Here is a 15,622-nt window from a genome sequence, read left to right as displayed (position 1 = left end):
CCCCTAGATGAATTCCTCTAGGGGTGTAGTTTCCTAAATGGAGTGACTTTTGTGGGGTTTCCTTTGTTTCGGCATCACAAGACCTCTTCTAACCTGACATGGTGCCTGAAATATAGTTTAAGAAAAGGAAGGCCCAAAAATCCACTAGGTGCTCCTTTGCTTCTGGGGCTTTTGTTTCAGTCCAGTAACACGCTAGGGCCACATGTGGGATATTTGTAAAAACTTCAGAATCGGGGCAATAAATATTCAGTTGTGTTTCTCTGGTAAAAACCTTTAGTATTACAGGAAAAATTGATTAAAATGGAATTTCTGCAAAAAAAAATGAAATTTGCAAATTTCCCTTCCACTTTGCTTTAATTCCTGTGAAACGCATAAAGGGTTAAGAAACTTTCTAAATGCTGTTTTGAATACTTTAAGGGGTGCAGTTTTCAAAATGGGGTGATTTGTGGGGGTTCCTAATATATAAGGCCCTCAAAGCCACTTCAGAACTGAACTGGTCCCTAAAAAAATAGGCTTTTGAAATTTTCTTGAAAATTTGAGAAATTGCTGCTAAACTTATAAGCCTCGTAATGTCCTAGAAAAATAAAAGGATGTTCAAAAAATGATGCCAATCTAAAGTAGACATATGGGGGATGTTAGCTAGTAACTATTTTGTGTGGTATAACTGCCTGTGTTACAAGAAAATACATTTGAATTTAGAAAATGCTAATTTTTTGCAAATTTTCTCTAAATTTTGGTGTTTTTCACACAAAAATATTGAATATATCGACCAAATTTTTGCACTAAGTTAAAGTACAATATGTCACGAGAAAACAATCTCAGAATCGCTTGGATAGGTAAAAGCATTCCGGAGTTATTACCACATAAAGTAACACATGTCAGATTTAAAAAATGAGGCTGTCATTTGGTCCAAAAGTGTCTGCGTCCTTATCCCCTTCCCGCTCCTTGACGTACTATTACGTCATGGCAGCTGTATCGTTCGCGCTCCATGCCGTAATAGTACGTCTCGGGAGTAACGGCCGTTTCGGCCGTCCTCCCGACACATACAGGAGCTGTGACAGCTGCTGTCTTGTTCAGCAGCTGTCACAGCTCCTACAGCGGGGACCGATCGCTGTGTCCCCGCTGATTAACCCCTTAAAAGCCGCGTTCTATAGAGATCGCGGCTTTTTAGGGGTTAAGCTGCCATCGCCGGCCTGCTACGCGATAGCGGCCGGCGATGGTGACTATGGCAACCGGACACCAAACAATGGCGTCCGGCTATGCCATAGACGGAAGCCTAGTGGGTCCTGACAATGTCAGGACCCACTATGCTTGCTGTCAGTGAGTAGCTGACAGTTCTAATACACTGCACTACGCATGTAGTGCAGTGTATTAGAATAGCGATCAGGGCCTCCTGCCCTCAAGTCCCCTAGTGGGACAAAGTAATAAAGTTAAAAAAAAGTTAAAAAAAGATGTGTCAAAATAAGAAAATAAAAGATTTAAAAGTAATAAAAGTAAAAATCCCCCTTTTTCCCTGATCAGTCCTTTATTATTAATAAAAATCTATAAACAAACAAATAAACTATACATAATTGGTATCGCCGCGTCCGTAACGGCCTGAACTACAAAATTATTTCATTATTTATCCCGCACGGTGAACGCCGTAAAATAAAATAATAATAAACCGAACCACAATCACAATTCTTTCGTCACTTCACCTCCCAAAAAATGGAATAAAAAGAGATCAAAAAGTCGCATGTACCTAAAAATGGTACTGATCGAAACTACAGTTCGTTACGCAAAAAATAAGTCCTCGCACGGCTTTATTGATTGAAAAATAAAAACGTTATGGCTCTTAGAATAAGGTAACACAAAAAGTTAATGATTGTTTACAAAACGTATTTTATTGTGCAAACGCCATAAGACATAAAAAAAACTATAAACATCTGGTATCGCCGTAATCGTATCGCCCCGCAGAATAAAGTGAATGTGTCATTTATAGCGCACGGTGAACGCTGTAAAAAAAAAACGAAAAAAAAACAATAGTACAATTGCTGTTTTTTAGTCACCACGCCACCTAAAAATAGAATAAAAACTGATCAAAAAGTCGCATGCACCCCATGAAAACTACAATGGATTCCTCAAGGGGTCTAGTTTCCAAATTGGGGTCACTTTTGGGGGGTTCCCAATGTTTTGGCACCATAAGACCTCTTCAAACCGGACATGGTGCCTAATAAAAAAGAGGCTTCAAAATCCACTAGGTGCTCCTTTGCTTTGGAGGCCGGTACTTCAGTCCATTACCGCCCGAGGGCCACATGTGGGATATTTCTCAAAACTGCAGAATCTGGGCAATACGTATTAAGTTGCGTTTCTCTGATAAATCCTTTTGTGTTATAAAAAAAATGGTATAAAGAGGATTTTCTGACAAAAAAAAAATGTACATTTCACCTCTACTTTGCTCTAAATTTTTGTGAAACACCTAAAGGGTTCATAAACTTTCTAAATGCTGTTGTGAATACTTTGAGGGGTCTAGTTTCTAAAATGGGGTATTTGATAGGGGTTTCTAATATATGGGCCCCTCAAAGCAACTTCAGAACTGAACTGGAACCTAAAAAAATAAATAAATGAGGCAATACTTCGCTTCTTACATTATACTGATAATGAGCCGTGCCCACCCCGAGATGACCCCAGTTTTGACCGTTTGTATAAACGGAGACCCCTATTAGACCGTTCCAGTGTCCGGTTTTCCCAAGCATACACCCCCGAGAAGTGTATTTCTATTGATGAGTCCCTGGTACATTTTAAAGGGAGGGTTCAATTCCGCGAGTACCTGCCGGGTAAGAGGGCAAGGTATGGCGTGAAGATGTATAAGCTGTGAGAGTGCATCAGGGTATACCTACAGGTTTAGGATATATGAAGGAAAGGCCACCCCCAAACCAGACTGCATCCTGGACTACAATAGGTACATGGGAGGGATGGACTTGTAAGATCAAGCCCTGAAGCCCTACAGCTCCATGCGGTGTGGTATAAGAAGCTGGCTGGGCACATCATACAGATGGCTTTGTACAATACGTACGTGCTACGTCGATGTGCAGGCCAGAGGGGAACTTTCCTGGAAATTCAAGAGGTGATTATCAAGAACCTAATCTTTAGGGACCAAGAAGGGGGGCACCCAGTACTTCTGGTAGCGAGCCCACACGCATCGTACCAGGGCAACACTTTCCAGGGGAAGTTCCCCAAACTGGCAAGAAGGGAAAAAGTCAAAAGAGGTGCAAAGTCTGCTATAAGGGATGACACAATATATCAATGTGACCCGTGTCCCGTTATAACCAGAGCTCTGTATGAAAGAGTGTTTTAAAATGTATCATACATCCCTTGGTTTATAATTTACCCCAATTTTACTTACCCTGATGCACTCCGCACAGCTTATCCCCCCTCGTCTTTCCCCTCTGAGCCCTGCTGTGTGTCCAGGCAGCTGATAACAGCCACATGTAGGGTATTGCCATACCCGGGAGAACCCACATTACAGTTTATGGGGTGTAGGTCTCCGGTCAAAATGCTCACTACACCTCTAGATGAATGCCTTAAGGGTGTAGTTTTTAAAACGGGGTCACTTCTTGCGGGTTTCAACTGTACTGGTACCTCAGGGGCTTCTGCATACATGACTTCGCACTAGAAAATCCCCAGTAGGCCAAATGGTGGTCCTTTCCTTCTGAGCCCTCCCATGGGCCCAAACGGCAGTTTATTACAACAAATGGGGTATTGCGGCACTCAGAACAAATTGCGCAACAGAATGGGGTATTTTGTTTCTTGTGAAAATAAGAAATTTTCAGCCAAAACTACATATTATTTGAAAAAAATAATTTTGTTTTCATTCCCAGCCCAATTCAAATAAGTTCTGTGAAAAAACTATGGGGTCAAAATGGTCACAACACCCATAAATGAATTCCTTGAGGGGTGTAGTTTCCAAAATGGGGTCATTTGTGGTGGGTTTCTATTGCTTTGATACCTCTGGGGCTCTGCAAATGCGACATGGCACCCGAAAACCAATCCAGCAAAATCTGTACTCCAAAGAACACACAGCGCTCCTTTCCTTCTGAGCCCTCCCATGGGCCCAAACGGCAGTTTATCACCACAAATGGGGTACTGCCGCACTCAGGACAAATTGGGCAACAAAATGGAGTATTTTATTTCTTGTAAAAATAAGAATTTTTGAGCTAAAATGACATATTATTGGAAAAAATATATATTTTTTTAATTCCCAGCCCAATTCAAATAAGTTCTGTGAAGAAACTATGGAGTCTAAATGGTCACATTACCCATAAATGAATTCCTTGAGGGGTGTAGTTTCCAAAATGTGGTCACTTCTGGTGGGTTTCCATTGCTTTGATACCTCTGGGGCTCTGCAAATGCGACATGGCACCCGAAAACCAAACCAGCAAAATCTGTACTCCAAAGAACACACAGCGCTCCTTCCCTTCTGAGGCCTCCCATGGGCCCAAACGGCAGTTTATTGCCACAAATGGGGTATTGATGCACTCAGGAGAAATTGGGCAACAAAATTGAGTATTTTGTTCCCTGTGAAAATAAGAAATTTTGGTAAAAAATTACATCTTATTGGAAAAAATTTCATTTTTTTTATGTCACAGCCCAATTGAAATAGGTGCTGTGAAAAAACTGTGTGGTCAAAATGCTAACAACAACCATAAATGAATTCCTTGAGGGGTGTAGTTTCCAAAATGGGGTCACTTTTGGTGGGTTTCCATTGCTTTGATACCTCTGAGGCTCTGCAAATGCGACATGGCACCCGAAAACCAATCCAACAAAATCTTGACTCCAACAAACATATAGCGCTCCTTTCCTTCTGAGCCCTCCCATGGGCCCAAACGGCAGTTTATCACCAAAAATGGGGTATTGCCACACTAAGGACAAATTGGGCAACAAAATGGGGTATTTTGTTCCCTGTGAAAATAAGAAATTTTGATCACAAATGACATTTTATTGGAAAAAATGACATTTTTTTCATTTCAGAGCCCAATTCAAATACGTGCTGTGAAAAAACTGTGCGGTCAAAATGGTAACAAAAACCATAAATGAATTCCTTGAGGGGTGTAGTTTCCAAAATGGGGTCACTATTGGGGGATTCCTACTGTTTTGACACCTCAACACCTCTTCAAACCTGGCATGCTGCCTAAAATATATTCTAATAAAAAAGAGGCCTCAGAATGCACTAGGTTCTTCTTTGCTTCTAGGGCTTGTGTTTTAGTCTACGAGCGCACTAGAGACACATGTGGGACATTTCTAAAAACTGCAGAATCTGGAAAATACATATTTAGTAGTATTTCTCTGGTAAAACCTTCTGTGTTACAGAAAAAAAAATGAATAAAATTGAAATTCAGCAAGAAAAATGAAATTTGCAAATTTCACCTCCACTTTGCTTTAATTCCTGTGAAATGTCTGAAGGGGTAAAAAACTTTCTAACTGCTGTTTTGAATACTTTGAGGGGTCTAGTTTTTAAAATGGGGTGTTTTATCAGGGTTTCTAATACATAGGCCCCACAAAGCCACTTCAGAACTCAAGAGGTACCTTAAAAAAAAGGCTTTTGAAATTTTCTTAAAAATATGAGAAATTGCTGTTTATGTTCTAAGCCTTGTAACGTCCAAGAAAAATAAAATAATGTTCAAAAAACGATGCCAATCTAAAGTAGACATATGGGAAATGTGAACTAGTAACTATTTTGGGTGGTATAACAGTCTGTTTTACAAGCAGATGCATTTAAATTCTGAAAAATTCAATTTTTTCAAAATTTTCTCTAAATTTTGCAATTTTTCACCAATAAACACAGAATATATCAACCAAATTTTACCACGAACATGAAGCCCAATGTGTCACGAGAAAACAATCTCAGAATCGCTTGGGTAGGTTTAAGCATTCCGACGTTATTACCACATAAAGTGAAATATGTCAGATTTGAAAAATGGGCTCTGAGCCTTAAGGCCAAAACTAGGCTGCGTCCTTAAGGGGTTAAAGAGGCTCTGTCACCAGATTTTGCAACCCCTATCTGCTATTGCAGCAGATCGGCGCTGCAATGTAGATTACAGTAACGTTTTTATTTTTAAAAAACGAGCATTTTTGGCCAAGTTATGACCATTTTTGTATTTATGCAAATGAGGCTTGCAAAAGCACAACTGGGCGTGTTTAAAAGTAAAAGTCCAAGTGGGCGTGTATTATGTGCGTACATCGGGGCGTTTTTACTACTTTTACTAGCTGGGCGTTCTGATGAGAAGTATCATCCACTTCTCTTCAGAACGCCCAGCTTCTGGCAGTGCAGATCTGTGACGTCACTCACAGGTCCTGCATCGTGTCAGACGAGCGAGGACACATCGGCACCAGAGGCTACAGTTGATTCTGCAGCAGCATCAGCGTTTGCAGGTAAATCGATGTAGCTACTTACCTGCAAATGCTGATGCTGCTGCAGAATCAACTGTAGCCTCTGGTGCCGATGTGGCCGACACGATGCAGGACCTGTGAGTGACGTCACAGATCTGCACTGCCAGAAGCTGGGCGTTCTGAAGAGAAGTGGATGATACTTCTCATCAGAACGCCCAGCTAGTAAAAGTAGTAAAAACGCCCCGATGTACGCACATAATACACGCCCACTTGGACTTTTACTTTCAAACACACCCACTTGGACTTTTGCAAGCCTCATTTGCATAACTACAAAAATGGTCATAACTTGGCCAAAAATGCTCGTTTTTTAAAAATAAAAACGTTACTGTAATCTACATTGCAGCGCCTATCTGCTGCAATAGCAGATAGGGGTTGCAAAATCTGGTGACAGAGCCTCTTTAAGGGGTTAATGATGGCGGCTGCGTGAAAAGCACGCAGCCGCGCACCATATGAACATGACACACTGAGCTGTAATGTGCCTTTTGCGCACACAAAACGCTGCATTTTTTGCGTGCGCAAAACGCACACGCTCGTGTAAATCCGCCCTAAGACATAAGAGTTTCACTTTTTGAATTGAGATACTGAAATAAATTAACTTTTTGATGATATTCTAATTAGTTGAGGACTGGTATATGGACAGTGAGGTCAGGGGCTCCTGCAAGAGCAGAATTCCTGTCCAGAGCGCCGGCAACGCTCCAGCCGGAGATTCCGCTCCTAGAGGGACCCCCAATGGCACTATCTACATAAGGGGTGTGGCGCTATCTACAGGGGCAGGGGTGCGGCGCTATCTACAGGGGGAGGGGTGTGGCGCTATCTACAGGGGGTGTGGCATTATATCGTAACTATCGACAGGGGACACTGTGGTTCAATCTACAAACGTGGGCACGGTGTGTGGCATTATCTGCAAGGGCACTATCTACAGTGGGCATTGTGGGAATACCTACAGAGGCATTGCGACACTATCTACATGGGCACTGTGGTGTTTTCATGGGGTTGGCACAAAAAACCCCTGACGACTGAAATTCATCAGTTCAACGGCAGTGAAAAACGGTCAGATGGCTGGGAAATGGATGAAGAGTTGGAGACACACTGATGCAAAACAGCAATGAAAAACTGACAGTTGATTTTAACAGACGTTTTTTTTTCACAGTTGTGTGAATATAGCCATAGATATAATATACTCTACTCACTCGCATTGGACTTAGGACGCTATAAAATCCTGAACTGTGAACATGGCCTTATGGAGGCAAGGGGCGTGGCCTGCACGGGGGCGGAGTCTGTATCAATAATTCCATAACCTCCATCTACATATACACATAATTCTTGAACTGATGTCAATGTTTTTGTCATGCAGTTAATAAGCTCCTACAGGTCGGGTAACACTTTATAAGCATTTATATCGAGCGCCAGAATCATTACTTCAGAGTCGACTTCTGTTGCTTACCAACCTATATACAGTACCTATATATCTACGTATATCTACCACCGTCAACAAGAAAACCAAAGAAAAATATTAACCGCAACTAAATGGAGCGGCTTTTATGTGCCTCCGCCTTCTTGCCCGGCGCTGCCTCCGCCCACTTTCATGTTTGTGCGCTCAGGCCCCTCCCTTTTCTCAGCTTTCTCCCAGCAGATATATCCGTCCGCCTCTCACCGGTCCCTCTTTCCCTCCCCACCCCCTTAGGAAGTAAAGTAGTCCTCCCTTCCTCTTCTCTCTTTTTCCCCCCCTTATTCTTCTAATTTTACACCCCATCCACCTTCTCACCCCCCAAGAAGAAGGACGAGATAACGTAATAAGGAGAGGCAGTAATCATGAGCCCCCCCAGCTTCCAGAAGTCAGGAGGACAACCCCTCATATAAATACATGGAGGACCTTATTTTATAAACAAATATATTGTTTTTTTATTTGATTTTTTTAATGGACCGGATGATCTCCAAATGCAGCAGTGAAACCTACAGCTTTACAGGGGAGGTGAGCTCCGGCAGGAACAATGACGGCCAGAAATGCTGTCATTGTGCGTGTAACGATGTCAGTCTATGCTATTTCCATTGTAATATATGCCATTTATTTACTATACCGGGTTCTTGTGTGTACATATAGACCTGGGGAGAGCCTGTGTTATGTATATGCAGTGGGATTTGCTGTTTTTAGAATAATGGGATGATTGTATTTTATTTTATGCATTACATGTATGTAGATTATAGAGCAGATTGCAAGCTCCTGGGGTTCTTAGCATCCAGATCAGATATCATAAGAGGAAAGAATCAGGGACCTCATCCTAATGTCAGGATGCAGTGAAGAATATTCCATGGGGTACACGAGCACCCCTATAAACTATAGAAGCAATAGGTAAATACATATATGTACACACACTATAAGGGGCTTGGTTACATTGTTGCTTTATTGTATTTATCATTTGTTTACAACAAGGGACATATATACACATAAATAATAGGGGAGATTTATCAAAAGTGATGCAAAGGAAAAGTAGAGAAGTTGCTAATGGCAACCAATCAGATTCCAGATCTAATTTATTAAAGGCCCTGTTCTAAGGGAAAGAAGCAATCTGATTGGTTGCTATGGCCAATTTACCTACTTTTCCTTTAAATACGTTTCGATCAATCTCCCCATTAGTAAAGTAGTTGCTTCTGTTTACTGAACTTTAGGTGTACGGTTAGAATATATTCACACCTGGCAGATTTGTTGCAGAGATTTCTGCCACTAAAAATCTGTTCCGTACATGTGAATGGGGTTGTTTCTGCAGCATTTACATGGATTTCTGCAAACCCCATTCACATGTATGGAACAGTCACCAAGATTTCTGAAACACATCGGCTGCGTGTCAACCTACCCTACCCTTAGGCCCCATACACTCGACTGTATTTTCATATATCCGTAAATACGGTCGGTACTGCATCCGTATTTGATCCAAAAAAAAAAAGGGGGAGGCTGCAAATGATGCCATCAACATGTTGCCTAGCAACGCTTACGTAAATATGGACGGTTTACGGATGCACATCCATAGCCGTCCGTATTTACGGAAGCGCCCATAGGCTTCTATGGGAGAGTCCTTGCCGTAATTACTGACAAGAATTGGACAGGATCTATCATTTTTTCAGCACGGACACCCATCAGAAAAAATACTGAAAGGTGTCCGTGGCCAATAGAAATGAATGGGTCCGTAATTCCGGACCGTAATTATTGATGAAAAATACGGTCGTGTGCATGGGGCCTTAGAGCTGAGATGTGATTGGTTGCCATGGGCAACACCACTGTTGTTGTTTGCACCAGTACATATATCTGACCTTTCAAGTGCCCAATTCCTATATTTTTTGCCATTTATAGCCTGTTTATGTGCAAGCAGTAGGTTCTGAGATCTGTTCTATATGTTTTACTGCCAAGCAATCGCGCTTTTGGGGCATTATTTTCATGTTCAATAACAAATCTGAAAAAAAGATGTAAAAAATAGTATAAATAAGTTACATAAGAGAGCTGTGTGGTACACAAGAATGTATAGGGCAGGTGGCAACATTTCTAGGGATAAATGATGGTCCATAGCAACATTGGAGCAGTTGGCCATAGCAACCAATCTGTTGACAGGGTTTTTGTTTGTTTTTTCAAAACATCTTCTGAAAAATGACACTTGGAATCTGATTGGTTGCTATGAGCTCCACCGTTCCATTCCATCAATTTTGATAAATATCCCCCAATTTTTCTCCTGACAATTTCCCTGGAAGATCTTCCACAAAAACGAAACAAAACGTTTACTCCCGATGCAGCATGATCTGAGTCATAACTAAAATTCTTTAAAAAGTCTGAAGGGACATTTTTTCCGGGGGTTTGCCTTTAAAATCAGCACTTCTTTAAAGTTCATCTAGTAAAGTAATATCTGTGGTCTGTGCTGTGGTACTGCCAGTTCAGCCCCGTCATGGGGAAACGTAGGCGCCTGCTCTGCTGACAGGCAGCCTGAAACTTGACTTAGTAATATGTCTTTAGGGGTATGTTCACACAGAGTGTTTTCAGCTGTTTTTCGGGCCGTAAACGTCCTGAAAAACGCCTGAAAAATTGGAAGCAGAACGCCTCCGAATATCTGCCCATCGATATCAATGGGAAAAACGGCGTTCTGTTCCGACGGGCCGTTTTTTCCGCGCCCATTTTTCAAAACGTCAGCGAAAAAGAAGTGCATGTCACTTCTTGGGACGTTTTTGGAGCCATTTTTCATAGACTCTATAGAAAAACAGCTCCAAAAGTTAAAACGCCACGAAAAACGCGACTTTGATTAAAAAACTTCTGAAAATCAGGAGCTGTTTTCCGTATTTTGAGATGTTTTTTATTTTGCGTGTGCACATACCCTAGGGCTTATGAACAAGGCATATGTGTAAGGACTCTTTCTACCTTCCTGCTGCCATCAGGACTATTACTACAGAGACCATTTTTAGGCCTGTTTTACACACAGTATTTAGCAGCGGGTTTTTCGTGGCGTTTTCCAAATGTTAGCTAATAGTGTAATATGAAAATGTCTACATACGCAGCATTTTGGTTTACAGGCTGCAGCGGTCACGGGATGAAACGCCATCACATGAGGCCGCTTAGACACAGAACAGTCGCTAGAGCAGGGACGGGTTGCTATGGAAACACCAGGAGAGTATTGGCCTTTTTTTAATTTCTTTTTGTTGTTTCTGGCAGCCGTTTTCCACAGCGGTTAATCCAGCGAAGTATGTGCACCAAAGTAAAGCACCATTTGGTGAGGATATTCGGCCAGACTTCCCTGCGTGTTCTGGGTTGGATACGCATGCAAATACCCTAAACGGGTTTCCTGAGATAAGAAAAAAATCTGGTTGGGGGGGGGGAATGTCATAAAACAATAAAAGATCCACAATCTAGTGACATAGGGATCAGACCACCATCAATGACATCTTCTGACATGTCTAGCTTCTAACTTTATAGCCAACTACAAAAACTTGGTAGCATTTGTCCATCTGTTTAAATGGGTGTGCAGTCCCTAAAAATTGATGCCCTATCCTCAGGATCGGCTATCAATATCTAATCGGTCAGGGTCCGACTGCCGGGACCCTCGCTGATCAGCTGTTTTAAAGGCTCTTTAGCCTTGTACGAGCGCTGCTTCCCCTTCATTCTTGCGGTCACTGCTCACACTGAATCGCCGATACAACAGTAGCGGCGGTTCACAGTTTTAGGCCCCATGCACACGACCGTGCTCGTAATTACAACTCGTAATTACGAGCATGGCCGGGCGCGGCCGGCCACGGGCAGCCGGCCGTTATTCCGAGCCGTGCTCCCATTATAAAGTATAGTAGCACGGCCCGTAAAAGAAAAAAATAGAACATGTTCTATCTTTTTCAACGGCACGGGCACCTTCCCGTGAGAAAACGGGATGGTACCCGTGGCCAACAGAAGTCTATGGGCCCGTTATTTCGGGTCGTAATTACAACCCGTAATAACGGGTGTTTTTACGGTCGTGTGCATGAGGCCAACCTTCTCCCATTGAAGTGAACAGAGTGTAATACTGTAGTACTTTACAGTGTGAGCAGTGACAGGAATGAAGGGAAAGCAGTGCTCGTACGCGTGCTGCGGCCCCCTCAAAAGAGCTGATCGGTGGGGGCCAAAAATAAGCCGTGTGAACATACCCTTAAAACCACATAGTGAAACATAATCTTTTTTTTCTGATCTGTTTTATGCTTTGAGTGAAGATTTTTTTAAATTCTATTATCTATGTATTATTCTGGGGGCACACTTCTTTCCTGAGCTGTTGTTAACAGCATTTAGAGATATGCTTTACAGCAGCCACATGGACTGTAGGAACCTATAAACAGGAGAGGGCCCTTTTACAGGAGAGTTTTCTAGGCATGCTATGTGACCTGCGCAGAGGTCATTGTGCAGGAAGGGATAGGAGAGGAGCTGTGTCCATCCCCTATTGTGAATGGTGGATCCTGTGTTCTCTATATAGAGGGGTTACCTATCATTGTAATCCTGCCTGTGATGATAATGATGATGAGACTGCTGAGAAGTGATCTCTACAGAACAGGAAGTGTCAGTCTATTGTGAATGGTGGATCCTGTGTTCTCTATATAGAGGTGTTATCTATCATTGTAATCCTGGCTGTGATGATGATGATGATGATGAGACTGCTGAGAAGTGATCTCTACAGAACAGGAAGTGTTAGTCTATTGTGAGCTTCAGTGGCCAGAGTCAAAACTGCAAGATTTTAGGAGTTTTTTTTTTTTTTTTAATATAGATAAAGACAAAGAGAGAAAAAAATGTTTAACATAAAAACTTGACTTAAACAATAGGCCTATATTTTGATGACACATTCCCTTTAACCCATTCCCAACGTATGTCATATACTTACATCATAAGTACATGATCTACTTCACTCTAACAAGTCGGGTCGCACTTTAGCGTGATCCCGCTCGTTTAACCCCTTAGATCTCACGGTCAATAGCGACCACGGCATCTAAAGCGTTAGAAAGAGGGGGCAACCCCATTTGATAGCCCATCGGCCCGCCCTTGATGCAATCGCGGGGTGCCGAAGGTTGGTATGGCAGCCTAGGGGCCTAATCAAGGCCCCCAGGTCCGCCAGCATAGTACTTCTATTAAGCCCTGCCTCCGGAAAACACGATATACTGCAATACATTAGTATTACAGTATATAGTGCAAGCGATCCAACGATTGCTGGTTCAAATCCCCTAATGGGACTAGTGAAAAAAAAAAAAAGGAAAAAACAGTTAAAGAATAAGAAAAATATTAAAAGTTAAAAAAATAACTTTTCCCCCAAAGCATTGAAAAAAAAAACACTGCTGAAACCGCCGCGTCCATAAAAGTGTGTACTATTACAATATAACATTATTTGACATGCACGGTGAACGATGTAAAACGCCAGAATCGCAGTTTTTTGGTTACCTCATCTTCCACAAAAAATGGAATAAGAAGGGATCAAAAACTTGCATTTAACCCAAAATGGTACCATTAAAACCTACAGCTCGTCCTGCAAAAAATAAGTTCTCATACCACAAGACAGAAAAATAAAAAAGTTGTGCCTTTTGGAAGGTGGGGAGGAAAACATGAAAATCCAAAAAATGTCTGTCAGGTGCCCAGTTGTCAGAGACAGGTTTATTCAATGTGTGCTGTATGTCCAGTACAGACCGTGGCAGTACCACTGCCTCTATCGGAAATGATGATTATGTGATCACCAGGATGCCAGTGGCAGGAGGGAGCCGCCCTAACTGCCACATTTGTCACTGCAATAGGTCCTGGCTGATTTCCCCTGCCGCTGGGGGGACCTGTTGCAACTGTCTGCGGTTATCTCCCTTCGAAATCTGACGGTGCCTTCACATTTTTTACAATATGAAATGACCACACTTTGTACATGAGAATTTAGCAGGTCAGTCTTGTAAACATAACATGTTGGGAGTGGCTATGCAAATACATTTATTTACAACATAATATGGTCAAGAAGTACAGTATGAAAGGCCGCACACCAAGCATAATATACATTTTTAACAGATACAAATGTATAAAAACCGACAAAAAAAACAAGCTTATACAATGTATAATTGGAGCTGCTGCGTTATCCACTCATAATACGGGCGTCAACAATAAATATGGGTATACACATACTATATAAACAACCATATGACAATATACATGTCCTGAAAAAACTGCAGCATGGAAATGATCTCCCCCGACGGAGCTGCACTAGGAGGTAGCGATACGCGTGGGGATAATTTCCAGGTTGCGGTTTTTTTCGGTCGTGTATATTGTCAAATATAATTATTTTATTATAAAACGGTTGTTCTGTTTTCTGGGGACTTTTATGGTACTTATGATGTCACATTGTTCATTCACATGTTTGCCTTGAAGCGTTCAAATAGTGCGCATTTTTCTGTGCAGTTTTTTTTGCACTTCAGACTCTTTAATACACAATTGCTGCAGGTATAGTGAATGCTTAGACCAGCATCATTGTTGCTGCATTTGCCCGAAGCAGTATCTACATTTGTTATATTATATACTCTTTCACATACAGCTATTAGTGTATGTGCACACGACCTCTTTTCAGACGTAATGGACGTGTTTTACGCCTCGAATTACGCCTGAAAAGACGGCTCCAATACTTCGGCAAACATCTGCCCATTGCTTGCAATGGGTCTTACGATGTTCTGTGCGTCGCTGTCAAAAGACGGCGCGTAAAATTACGGCCGCGTCAAAGAAGTGCAGGACACCTCTCGGGACGTAATTGGAGCCGTTTTTCATTGACTCCAATGAAAAACAGCTCCAATTACGTCCGTAAAAGACGCAGCGAAAAACACGTGCACTTGTAAAAACATCTGAAATTCAGGAGCTGTTTTCTCCTGAAAACAGCTCCGTAATTTCAGACGTATTTGGCTTTGTCGTGTGAACATACCCTTGCTGTCTTGTTTATGGTTATTCCATTATCTGATACAATTGTAACCATGTCATTGTATTATGTTTTTATCATCACTATGGTTGTTTATATACTATATGTATACTATTGATCTGTATTTATTGTTGACGCCGTTATATTGGTTGGATACTGAAGCAGGTCCAGTTTTATATTGTATGGACATTTTCTTGTTTCTTCTTTTTTTTTTTTTATATTGTTGTAATACATTTGTCTCTAATAAAACTTGAATTTCTATTATGTTGTATCTGTGCTATTCCATAATGTGATTATTGACCATATAATATTGTTAGTGCTTTTGCACATTTGCAGCACCCCAGTTTATGGACTCGGTATTTAGTGGTGCCTGTTCACAATATGCAAATAAATGTATCATCTATAAAAACTATACTACAATATTTTTATTTTTTTTTAAGGCTTCGTTTAACAGTATACTTTTAGTATATGCTCTATTTAATGTTTTAACAAGTAGTTAAAGGAGTGGTTTGCTTTTTGCAATCCTTCTTGTTACAAAATTCCTCCAAAGATGCGCTACCTGGTCTGTTTATTCTCTTCTTTTGGTTTGCTATTTTTGCTTTTCCTCTTTTAAAAACTAAAATGACAAAGTTTCTAAAAAAAAAATCCCCATCGATCACCTGCAATCTACAAGGTAACCTGGCAATTTCTTTGCAGTACCACCCACCACCACAGGGGAAATTAAGCATTACATGCTGCCTATTGATGGTGGCCCAGAACAAGACCCCCCTGCCACTCTA

At 41.5% G+C, this 15,622-nt stretch overlaps 1 protein-coding gene across 1 annotated transcript in view; it reads left to right on the top strand.

Moving 5' to 3' along the window:
• Positions 1–8,084: 8,084 nt before the first annotated feature.
• The window catches only part of CCNI (cyclin I), a 92,209-nt gene continuing 84,671 nt past the window's right edge, over positions 8,085–15,622 (top strand). Inside the window, exon 1 of the mRNA XM_075861707.1 lies at positions 8,085–8,401. The gene's annotated coding sequence lies outside the window, so the exon portion shown is untranslated. The remainder of the gene's footprint in view (positions 8,402–15,622) is intronic.

Source organism: Rhinoderma darwinii, chromosome 1 (assembly GCF_050947455.1).
Source record: "Rhinoderma darwinii isolate aRhiDar2 chromosome 1, aRhiDar2.hap1, whole genome shotgun sequence".
Taxonomy (NCBI): Eukaryota; Metazoa; Chordata; class Amphibia; order Anura; family Rhinodermatidae; genus Rhinoderma; species Rhinoderma darwinii.
This window is presented reverse-complemented; position numbering and strand designations above follow the sequence as displayed.